A 12641-nucleotide genomic window follows, 5' to 3' on the forward strand; every position below is an offset into this window, starting at 1 on the left:
GAAGTTCATTCGTGGAAGAGCCCAAAGAGTACACAGTGGGAGAAAAGCTGCTTGTGTTACCCCTGCAACTAAAGCAGAGTTCTACCGTTAAAACTGCGTGGTTTGGGAGAGGATATGCTTACAGTCCTCGCTACAGCCTGCCTTGGTTGAGGCAGTTCGCTCCACGTCGCAAACCCTGCATATAGAAGTTCATTCGTGGAAGAGCCCAAAGAGTACACAGTGGGAGAAAAGCTGCTTGTGTTACCCCTGCAACTAAAGCAGAGTTCTACCGTTAAAACTGCCTGCTTTGGGAGAGGATATGCTTACAGTCCTTGCTACAGGCTGCCATGGTGGAAGCAGTTCGCTCCTCGTGGGAATCCCTGCATAAAGAAGTTCATTCGTGTAAGAGCCCAAAGAGTACACAGTGGGAATAACGCTGCTTGTATTCCACCTGCAACTAAAGCAGAATTCTTTGGTAAAACTGCCGTGTTTTGTAAGAGGAAATGCTTACAGTCCTCGCTACAGCCTGCCTTGGTCGAGGCAATTCGCTCCACGTCCGAAACCCTGCACATAGAAGTTCATTCGTGGAAGAGCCCAAAGAGTACACAGTGGGAGAAAAGCTGCTTGTGTTACCCCTGCAAGTAAAGCAGAGTTCTACCGTTAAAACTGTGTGTTTTAGGATAGGATATGCTTACAGTCCTCGCTACAGCCTGCCTTGGTTGAGGCAGTTCGCTCCACGTCGCAAACCCTGCATATAGAATTTCATTCGTGGAAGAGCCCAAAGAGTACACACTGGGAGAAAAGCTGCTTGTGTTACCCCTGCAACTAAAGCAGAGTTCTACCGTTAAAACTTGGTGGTTCGGGAGAGGATATGCTTACAGTCCTCGCTACAGCCTGCCTTGGTTGAGGCAGTTCGCTCCACGTCCCAAACCCTGCATATAGAAGTTCATTCGTGGAAGAGCCCAAAGAGAACACAGTGGGAGAAAAGCTGCTTGTGTTACCCCTGCAACTAAAGCAGAGTTCTACCGTTAAAACTGCCTGCTTTGGGAGAGGATATGCTTACAGTCCTTGCTACAGGCTGCCATGGTGGAAGCAGTTCGCTCCTCGTGGGAATCCCTGCATAAAGAAGTTCATTCGTGTAAGAGCCCAAAGAGTACACTGTGGGAATAACGCTGCTTGTATTCCACCTGCAACTAAAGCAGAATTCTTTGGAAAAACTGCCGTGTTTTGTAAGAGGAAATGCTTACACTCCTCGCTACAGCCTGCCTTGGTCGAGGCAATTCGCTCCACGTCCGAAACCCTGCACATAGAAGTTCATTCGTGGAAGAGCCGAAAGAGTACACAGTGGGAGAAAAGCTGCTTGTGTTACCCCTGCAAGTAAAGCAGAGTTCTACCATTAAAACTGTGTGTTTTAGGATAGGATATGCTTACAGTCCTCGCTACAGCCTGCCTTGGTTGAGGCAGTTCGCTCCACGTCGCAAACCCTGCATATAGAATTTCATTCGTGGAAGAGCCCAAAGAGTACACAGTGGGAGAAAAGCTGCTTGTGTTACCCCTGCAACTAAAGCAGAGTTCTACCATTAAAACTGCCGGCTTTGGGAGAGGATATGCTTACAGTCCTTGCTACAGCCTGCCTTGGTTGAGGCAGTTCGCTCCTCGTGTGAATCCCTGCATAAAGAAGTTCATTCATGTAAGAGCCCCAAGAGTACACAGTGGGAGTAAGGCTGCTTGTATTCCACCTGCAACTAAAGCAGAATTCTTTGGTAAATCTGCCGTGTTTTGGAAGAGTAAATGCTTACAGTCCTCGCTACAGCCTGCCTTCGTTGAGGCAGTTCGCTCCACGTAGGAAACCCTGCATATAGAAGTTCATTCGTGGAAGAGCCCAAAGAGTACAGAGTGGGAGAAAAGCTGCTTGTGTTACCCCTGCAACTAAAGCAGAGTTCTACCGTTAAAACTGCGTGTTTTGGAATAGGTTATGCTTACAGTCCTCGCTACCGCCTACCTTGTTTGAGGCAGTTCGCTCCACGTCGGAAACCCTGCATATAGAAGTTCATTCGTGGAAGAGCCCAAAGAGTACACAGTGGGAGAAAAGGTGCTTGTGTTACTCCTGCAACTAAAGCAGAGTTCTACCGTTAAAACTGAGTGGTTTGGGAGAGGATATGCTTACACTCCTCGCTATAGCCGGCCTTGGTTGAGGCAGTTCGCTCCACTTCGCAAACCCTGCATATAGAAGTTCATTCGTGGAAGAGCCCAAAGAGTACACAGTGGGAGAAAAACTTCTTGTGTTACCCCTGCAACTAAAGCAGAGTTCTACCGTTAAAACTGCGTGGTTTGGGAGAGGATATGCTTACAGTCCTCGCTACAGCCTGCCAAGATGGAGGCTGTTCGCTCCTCGTGGGAATCCCTGCATAAAGAAGTTCATTCGTGTTAAAGTCCAAAGAGTACACAGTGGGAGAAATGCTGTTGTGTTCCACCTGCAACTAAAGAAGAGTTCTTCGGGTAAAACTGCCGTGTTTTGTAAGAGGAAATGCTTACACTCCTCGCTACAGCCTGCCTTGTTTGAGGCAGTTCGCTCCACGTCGGAAACCCTGCATATAGAAGTTCATTCGTGGAAGAGCCCAAAGAGTACACAGTGGGAGAAAAGCTGCTTGTGTTACCCCTGCAACTAAAGCAGAGTTCTACCGTTAAAACTGCGTGGTTTGGGAGAGGATATGCTTACAGTCCTCGCTACAGCCTGCCATGGTTGAGGCAGTTCGGTCCACGTGGGAAAACCTGCATATACAAGTTCATTCGTGAAGAGACCAAAGACTACACAGTGGGAGAAATGCTGCTTGTGTTCCACCTGCAACTAAAGCAGAGTTCTTCGGGTAAAAGTGCGTGTTTTGGGAGAGGAAATGCTTACAGTCCTTACGAGAGCCTGCCTTCATTGACGCAGTTCGCTGCACGTGGGACACCCTGCATATTGAAGATTCATTCGGGGAAGGGCACTTTGTATAAAGTGTGGGACAAATGCAGCTTGTGTTCCACCTGCAACTAAAGCAGAGTTCTTCGGGTAAAAGTGCCGTGTTTTCAGAGAGGAAATTCTTAGAGACCACAGTAGTGCCTGCCATGGCTGAGGCAGTTCGCTCCACGTGGGAAACCATTCTTATAGAACAAGTTCATTAGGGGAAGTGCCCAATGTGTACACAGTGGGAGTAATGCGGCTTGTATTCCACCTGCAACTAAAGCAGAATTCTTTGGTAAAACTGCCGTGTTTTGTAAGAGGAAATGCTTACAGTCCTCGCTACAGCCTGCCTTGGTTGAGGCAGTTCGCTCCACGTTGGAAACCCTGCATATAGAAGTTCATTCGTGGAAGAGCCAAAAGAGTACACAGTGGGAGATAAGCTGCTTGTGTTACTCCTGCAACTAAAGCAGAGTTCTACCATTAAAACTGCGTGTTGTTGGATAAGATATGCTTACAGTCCTCGCTACAGCCTGCCACAGTTGAGGCAGTTCGATCCTCGTGGGAATCCCTGCATAAAGAAGTTCATTTGTGGAAGAGCCCAAAGATTACACACTGTGAGTAATGCTGCTTGTGTTCCACCTGCAACTAACGCAGAGTTTCTTGGGTAAAACTGCCGTGTTTGGAAGAGGAAATGCTTACAGTCCTCGCTACAGCCTCCCTTGGTTGAGGCAGTTCGCTCCAAGTCGGAAACCCTGCATATAGAAGTTCATTCGTGGAAGAGCCCAAAGAGTACACAGTGGGAGAAAAGCTGCTTGTGTTATTCCTGCAAGTAAAGCAGAGTTCTACCGTTAAAACTGCGTGGTTTGGGAGAGGATATGCTTACAGTCCTCGCTACAGCCTGCCTTGGTTGAGGCAGTTCGCTCCACGTCGCAAATCCTGCATATAGAAGTTCATTCGTGGAAGAGCCCAAAGAGTACACAGTGGGAGAAAAACTTCTTGTGTTACCCCTGCAACTAAAGCAGATTTCTACCGTTAAAACTGCCTGCTTTAGGAGAGGATATGCTTACAGTCCTCGCTACAGCCTGCCATGGTGGAGGCAGTTCGCTCCTCGTGGGAAACCCTGCATAGAGAAGTTCATTCGTGGAAGAGCCCAAAGAGTACAGAGTGGGAGAAAAGCTGCTTGTGTTACTCCTGCAACTAAAGCAGAGTTCTACCGTTAAAAATGCGTGGTTTGGGAGAGGATATGCTTACCGTCCTCGCTACAGCCTGCCTTGGTTGAGGCAGTTCGCTCCTCGTGGGAATCCCTGCATAAAAAGTTCATTCGTGTAAGAGCCCGAAGAGTACACAGTGGGAGTAAGGCTGCTTGTATTCCACCTGCAACTAAAGCAGAATTCTTTGGTAAAACTGCCGTGTTTTGTAAAAGGAAATGCTTACAGTCCTCGCTACAGCCTGCCTTCGTTGACGCAGTTCGCTCCACGTCGGAAACCCTGCATATAGAAGTTCATTCGTGGAAGAGCCCAAAGAGTACACAGTGGGAGAAAAGCTGCTTGTGTTACCCCTGCAACTAAAGCAGAGTTCTACCGTTAAAACTGCGTGGTTTGGGAGAGGATATGCTTACAGTCCTCGCTACAGCCTGCCACGGATGAGGCAGTTCGATCCACGTGAGAATCCCTGCATAAAGAAGTTCATTCGTGTAAGAGCCCAAAGAGTCCACAGTGGGAGGAATGATGCTTGTGTTACACCTACATCTAAAGCAGAATTCTTTGGTAAAACTGCCCTGTTTTGGGAGAGGAAATGCTTACAGTCCTCGCTACAGCCTGCCTTGGTTGAGGCAGTTCGCTCCACGTTGGAAACCCTGCATATAGAAGTTCATTCTTGGAAGAGCCCAAAGAGTACACAGTGGGAGAAAAGCTGCTTGTGTTATTCCGGCAACTAAAGCAGAGTTCTACCGTTAAAACTGCGTGGTTTGGGAGAGGATATGCTTACAGTCCTCGCTACAGCCTGCCTTGGTTGAGGCAGTTCGCTCCACGTCGCAAACCCTGCATATAGAAGTTCATTCGTGGAAGAGCCGAAAGAGTACACAGTGGGAGAAAAACTTCTTGTGTTACCCCTGCAACTAAAGCAGATTTCTACCGTTAAAACTGCCTGCTTTAGGAGAGGATATGCTTACAGTCCTCGCTACAGCCTGCCATGGTGGAGGCAGTTCGCTCCTCGTGGGAAACCCTGCATAGAGAAGTTCATTCGTGGAAGAGCCCAAAGAGTACAGAGTTGGAGAAAAGCTGCTTGTGTTACCCCTGCAACTAAAGCAGAGTTCTTCGGGTAAAACTGCGTGTTTTGGGAGAGGAAATGCTTACAGACCTTACGAGAGACTGCCTTCATTGAGGCAGTTCGCTGCACGTGGGACACCCTGCATATTGAAGATTCATTCGGGGAAGGGCACTTTGTATAAAGTGTGGGACAAATGCAGCTTGTGTTCCACCTGCAGCTAAAGCAGAGTTCTTCGGGTAAAAGTGCCGTGTTTTCAGAGAGGAAATTCTTAGAGACCACAGTAGTGCCTGCCATGGCTGAGGCAGTTCGCTCCACGCGGGAAACCATTCTTATAAAAGAAGTTCATTAGGGGAAGTGCCCAATGTGTACACAGTGGGAGTAATGCTGCTTGTATTCCACCTGCAACTAAAGCAGAATTCTTTGGTAAAACTGCGTGTTTTGGGAGAGGAAATGCTTACAGTCCTCGCTACAGCCTGCCTTGGTTGAGGCAGTTCGCTCCACATCGGAAACCCTGCATATAGAAGTTCATTCGTGGAAGAGCCCAAAGAGTACAGAGTGGGAGAAAAGGTGCTTGTGTTACACCTGCAACTAAAGCAGAGTTCTACCATTACAAATGCGTGGTTTGGGAGAGGATATGCTTACAGTCCTCGCTATAGCCGGCCTTGGTTGAGGCAGTTCGCTCCACGTCGCAAACCCTGCATATAGAAGTTCATTCTTGGAAGAGCCCAAAGAGTACACAGTGGGAGAAAAACTTCTTGTGTTACCCCTGCAACTAAAGCAGAGTTCTACCGTTAAAACTGCGTGGTTTGGGAGAGGATATGCTTACAGTCCTCGCTACACCCTGCCAAGGTGGAGGCTGTTCGCTCCTCGTGGGAATCCCTGCATAAAGAATTTCATTCGTGTTAAAGCCCAAAGAGAACACAGTGGGAGAAATGCTGTTGTGTTCCACCTGCAACTAAAGCAGAGTTCTTCCGGTAAAACTGCCGTGTTTTGTAAGAGGAAATGCTTACAGTCCTCGCTACAGCCTGCCTTGGTTGAGGCAGTTCGCTCCACGTCTGAAACCCTGCATATAGAAGTTCATTCGTGAGGAGACCAAGACTACACAGTGGGAGAAATGCTGCTTGTGTTCCACCTGCCACTAAAGCAGAGTTCTTCGGGTAAAACTGCGTGTTTTGGGAGAGGAAATGCTTACAGTCCTTACGAGAGCCTGCCTTCCTTGAGGCAGTTCGCTGCACGTGGGACACCCTGCATATTGAAGATTCATTCGGGGAAGGGCACTTTGTATAAAGTGTGGGACAAATGCAGCTTGTGTTCCACCTGCAACTAAAGCAGAGTTCTTCGGGTAAAAGTGCCGTGTTTTCAGAGAGGAAATTCTTAGAGACCACAGTAGTGCCTGCCATGGCTGAGGCACTTCGCTCCACGCGGGAAACCATTCTTATAGAACAAGTTCATTAGGGGAAGTGCCCAATGTGTACACAGTGGGAGTAATGCTGCTTGTATTCCACCTGCAACTAAAGCAGTATTCTTTGGTAAAACTGCCGTGTTTGGAAGAGTAAATGCTTACAGGCCTCGCTACAGCCTGCCTTGGTTGAGGCAGTTCGCTCCACGTAGGAAAACCTGCATATAGAAGTTCATTCGTGGAAGAGCCCAAAGAGTACACAGTGGGAGAAAAGCTGCTTGTGTTACCCCTGCAACTAAAGCAGAGTTCTACCGTTAAAACTGCGTGGTTTGGGAGAGGATATGCTTACAGTCCTCTCTATAGCCTGCCTTGGTTGAGGCAGTTCGCTCCACGTCGCAAAACCTGCATATAGAAGTTCATTCGTGGAAGAGCCCAAAGAGTACACAGTGGGAGAAAAACTTCTTGTGTTACCCCTGCAACTAAAGCAGATTTCTACCTTTAAAATTGCCTGCTATGGAAGAGGATATGCTTACAGTGCTCGCTACAGCCTGCCTTGGTTGAGGCAGTTCGCTCCTCGTGGGAATCCCTGCATAAAGAATTCCATTCGTGTAAGAGCCCAAAGAGCATAGAGTGGGAGTAAGGCTGCTTGTATTCCACCTGCAACTAAAGCAGAATTCTTTGGTAAAACTGCCGTGTTTTGTAAAAGGAAATGCTTACAGTCCTCGCTACAGCCTGCCTTCATTGAGGCAGTTCGCTCCACGTCGGAAACCCTGCATATAGAAGTTCATTCGTGGAAGAGCCCAAAGAGTACACAGTGGGAGAAAAGCTGCTTGTGTTACTCCTGAAACTAAAGCAGAGTTCTACCGTTAAAACTGCGTGGTTTGGGAGAGGATATGCTTACAGTCCTCGCTACAGCCTGCCTTCGTTGAGGCAGTTCGCTCCTCGTGGGAATCCCTGCATATACAAGTTCATTCGTGTAAGAGCCCAAAGAGTACACAGTGGGAGAAATAATGCTTGTGTTACACCTGCAACTAAAGCAGAATTATTTGGTAAAACTGCCGTGTTTTGTAAGAGGAAATGCTTACAGTCCTCGCTACAGCCTGCCTTGGTTGAGGCAGTTCGCTCCACGTCGGAAACCCTGCATATAGAAGTTCATTCGTGGAAGAGCCCAAAGGAGTGCACAGTGGGAGAAAAGCTGCTTGTATTCCACCTGCAACTAAAGCAGAATTCTTTGTTAAAACTGCCGTGTTTGGAAGAGTAAATGCTTACAGGCTTCGCTACAGCCTGCCTTGGTTGAGGCAGTCCGCTCCACGTAGGAAACCCTGCATATAGAAGTTCATTCGTGGAAGAGCCTAAAGAGTACACAGTGGGAGAAAAGCTGCTTGTGTTCCCCCTGCAACTAAAGCAGAGTTCTACCGTTAAAACTGCGTGTTTTGGGATAGGTTATGCTTACAGTCCTCGCTACAGCCTGCCTTGGTTGAGGCAGTTCGCTCCACGTCGGAAACCCTGCATATAGAAGTTCATTCGTGGAAGAGCGCAAAGAGTACACAGTGGGAGAAAAGGTGCTTGTGTTACCTCTGCAACTAAAGCAGAGTTCTACCGTTAAAACTGCGTGGTTTGGGAGAGGATATGCTTACAGTCCTCGCTATAGCCGGCCTTGGTTGAGGCAGTTCGCTCCACGTCGCAAAGCCTGCATATAGAAGTTCATTCGTGGAAGAGCCCAAAGAGTACACAGTGGGAGAAAAACTTCTTCTGTTACCCCTGCAACTAAAGCAGAGTTCTACCGTTAAAACTGCGTGGTTTGGGAGAGGATATGCTTACAGTCCTCGCTATAGCCGGCCTTGGTTGAGGCAGTTCGCTCCACGTCGGAAACCCTGCATATAGAAGTTCATTCGTGTAAGAGCCCAAAGAGTACACAGTGGGAGTAATGCTGCTTGTATTCCACCTGCAGCTAAAGCAGAATTCTTTGGTAAAACTGCCGTGTTTTGAAAGAGGAAATGCTTAAACTCCTCGCTACAGCCTGCCTTGGTTGAGGCAGTTCTCTCCACGTCGGAAACCCTGCATATAGAAGTTCATTCGTGGAAGAGCCCAAAGAGTACACAGTGGGAGAAAAGCTGCTTGTGTTTCCCCTGAAACTAAAGCAGAGTTCTACCGTTAAAACTGCCTGCTTTGGGAGAGGATATGCTTACAGTCCTCGCTACAGCCTGCCATGGTTGAGGCAGTTCGCTCCACGTGGGAAACCCTGCATATACAAGTTCATTCGTGAAGAGACCAAAGAGTACACAGTGGGAGAAATGATGCTTGTGTTACACCTGCAACTAAAGCAGAATTCTTTGGTAAAACTGCCGTGTTTTGGAAGAGGAAATGCTTACAGTCCTAGCTACAGCCTACCTTGGTGGAGGCAGTTCGCTCCTCGTGGGAATCCCTGCATAAAGAAGTTCATTCGTGTAAGAGCCCAAAGAGTACACAGTGGGAGTAATTCTGCTTGTATTCCACCTGCACCTAAAGCAGAATTCTGTTGTAAAACTGCCGTGTTTTGTAAGAGGAAATGCTTACAGTCCTCGCTTCAGCCTGCCTTGGTTGAGGCAGTTCGCTCCACGTCGCAAACCCTGCATATAGAAGTTCATTCGTGGAAGAGCCCAAAGAGTACACAGTGGGAATATCGCTGCTTGTATTCCACCTGCAACTAAAGCAGAATTCTTTGGTAAAACTGCCGTGTTTTGTAAGAAGAAATGCTTACAGTCCTCGCTACAGCCTGCCTTGGTCGAGGCAATTCGCTCCACGTCCGAAACCCTGCACATAGAAGTTCATTCGTGGAAGAGCCCAAAGACTACACAGTGGGAGAAAAGCTGCATGTGTTACCCCTGCAAGTAAAGCAGAGTTCTACTGATAAAACTGTGTGTTTTAGGATAGGATATGCTTACAGTCCTCGCTACAGCCTGCCTTGGTTGAGGCAGTTCGCTCCACGTCGCAAACCCTGCATATAGAATTTCATTCGTGGAAGAGCCCAAAGAGTACACACTGGGAGAAAAGCTGCTTGTGTTACCCCTGCAACTAAAGCAGAGTTCTACCGTTAAAACTTGGTGATTCAGGAGAGGATATGCTTACAGTCCTCGCTACAGCCTGCCTTGGTTGAGGCAGTTCGCTCCTCGTGTGAATCCCTGCATAAAGAAGTTCATTCGTGTAAGAGCCCCAAGAGTACACAGTGGGAGTAAGGCTGCTTGTATTCCACCTGCAACTAAAGCAGAATTCTTTGGTAAATCTGCCGTGTTTTGGAAGAGTAAATGCTTACAGGCCTCGCTACAGCCTGCCTTCGTTGAGGCAGTTCGCTCCACGTAGGAAACCCTGCATATAGAAGTTCATTCGTGGAAGAGCCCAAAGAGTACAGAGTGGGAGAAAAGCTGCTTGTGTTACCCCTGCAACTAAAGCAGAGTTCTACCGTTAAAACTGCGTGTTTTGGGATAGGTTATGCTTACAGTCCTCGCTACCGCCTACCTTGTTTGAGGCAGTTCGCTCCACGTCGGAAACCCTGCATATAGAAGTTCATTCGTGGAAGAGCCCAAAGAGTACACAGTGGGAGAAAAGGTGCTTGTGTTCCCCCTGCAACTAAAGCAGAGTTCTACCGTTAAAACTGAGTGGTTTGGGAGAGGATATGCTTACACTCCTCGCTATAGCCCGCCTTGGTTGAGGCAGTTCGCTCCACTTTGCAAACCCTGCATATAGAAGTTCATTCGTGGAAGAGCCCAAAGAGTACACAGTGGGAGAAAAACTTCTTGTGTTACCCCTGCAACTAAAGCAGAGTTCTACCGTTAAAACTGCGTGGTTTGGGAGAGGATATGCTTACAGTCCTCGCTACAGCCTGCCAAGATGGAGGCTGTTCGCTCCTCGTGGGAATCCCTGCATAAAGAAGTTCATTCGTGTTAAAGCCCAAAGAGAACACAGTGGGAGAAATGCTGTTGTGTTCCACCTGCAACTAAAGCAGAGTTCTTCGGGTAAAACTGCCGTGTTTTGTAAGAGGAAATGCTTACAGTCCTCGCTACAGCCTGCCTTGGTTGAGGCAGTTCGCTCCACGTCTGAAACCCTGCATATAGAAGTTCATTCGTGAGGAGACCAAAGACTACACAGTGGGAGAAATGCTGCTTGTGTTCCACCTGCCACTAAAGCAGAGTTCTTCGGGTAAAACTGCGTGTTTTGGGAGAGGAAATGCTTACAGTCCTTACGAGAGCCTGCCTTCTTTGAGGCACTTCTGGGCACGTGGGACACCCTGCATATTGAAGACTCATTCGGGGAAGGGCACTTTGTATAAAGTGTGGGACAAATGCAGCTTGTGTTCAACCTGCAACTAAAGCAGAGTTCTTCAGGTAAAAGTGCTGTGTTTTCAGAGTGGAAATTCTTAGAGACCACAGTAGTGCCTGCCATGGCTGAGGCAGTTCGCTCCACGCGGGAAACCATTCTTATAGAACAAGTTCATTAGGGGAAGTGCCCAATGTGTACACTGTGGGAGAAAAGATGCTTGTGTTGCCCCTGCAACTAAAGCAGAGTTCCTCGGGTAAACCTGCGTGATTTGGTAGAGGATATGCTTACAGTCCTCGCTACAGCCTGCCATGGTGGAGGCAGTTCGCTCCTCGTGGGAATCCCTGCATAAAGAAGTTCATTCGTGTAAGGGCACAAAGTGTACACAGTGGGAGTAATGCTGCTTGTATTCCACCTGCAACTAAAGCAGAATTCTTTGGTAAAACTGCCGTGTTTTGTAAGAGGAAATGCTTACAGTCCTCGCTACAGCCTGCCTTGGTTGAGGCGGTATGCTCCACGTCGGAAACCCTGCATATAGAAGTTCATTCGTAGAAGAGCCCAAAGGAGTGCACAGTGGGAGAAAAGCTGCTTGTATTCCACCTGCAACTAAAGCAGAATTCTTTGTTAAAACTGCCGTGTTTGGAAGAGTAAATGCTTACAGGCTTCGCTACAGCCTGCCTTGGTTGACGCAGTTCGCTCCACGTAGGAAACCCTGCATATAGAAGTTCATTCGTGGAAGAGCCCAAAGAGTACACAGTGGGAGAAAAGCTGCATGTGTTCCCCCTGCAACTAAAGCAGAGTTCTACCGTTAAAACTGCGTGTTTTGGGATAGGTTATGCTTACAGTCCTCGCTACAGCCTGCCTTGGTTGAGGCAGTTCGCTCCACGTTGGAAACCCTGCATATAGAAGTTCATTCGTGGAAGAGCGCAAAGAGTACTCAGTGGGAGAAAAGGTTCTTGTGTTACCTCTGCAACTAAAGCAGAGTTCTACCGTTCAAACTGCGTGGTTTGGGAGAGGATATGCTTACAGTTCTCGCTATAGCCGGCCTTGGTTGAGGCAGTTCGCTCTACGTCGCAAAGCCTGCATATAGGAGTTCATTCGTGGAAGAGCTCAAAGAGTACACAGTGGGAGAAAAACTTCTTGTGTTACCCCTGCAACTAAAGCAGAGTTCTACCGTTAAAACTGCGTGGTTTGGGAGAGGATATGTTTACAGTCCTCGCTACAGCTTGCCAAGATGGAGGCTGTTCGCTCTTCGTGGGAATCCCTGCATAAAGAAGTTCATTCGTGTTAAAGCCCAAAGAGTACACAGTGGAAGAAATGCTGTTGTATTCCACCTGCAACTAAAGCAGAGTTCTTCGGGTAAAACTACCGTGTTTTGTAAGAGGGAATGCTTACAGTCCTCCCTACAGCCTGCCTTGGTTGAGGCAGTTCGCTCCACGTCGGAAACCCTGCATATAGAAGTTCATTCGTGGAAGAGCCCAAAGAGTACACAGTGGGAGAAAAGCTGCTTGTGTTACCCCTGCAACTAAAGCAGAATTCTACCGTTAAAACTGCGTGTTTTGGCATAGGATATGCTTACAGTCCTCGCTACAGCCTGCCACGGTTGAGGCAGTTCGCTCCTCGTGGGAATCCCTGCATAAAGAAGTTCATTCGTGTAAGAGCCCAAAGAGTACACAGTGGGAGTAATGCTGCTTGTATTCCACCTGCAACTAAAGCAGAATTCTTTGGTAAAACTGCCGTGTTTTGTAAGAGGAAATG

The sequence above is a fragment of the Mesoplodon densirostris genome, chromosome 9 (assembly GCF_025265405.1).
Source record: "Mesoplodon densirostris isolate mMesDen1 chromosome 9, mMesDen1 primary haplotype, whole genome shotgun sequence".
Taxonomy (NCBI): domain Eukaryota; kingdom Metazoa; phylum Chordata; class Mammalia; order Artiodactyla; family Ziphiidae; genus Mesoplodon; species Mesoplodon densirostris.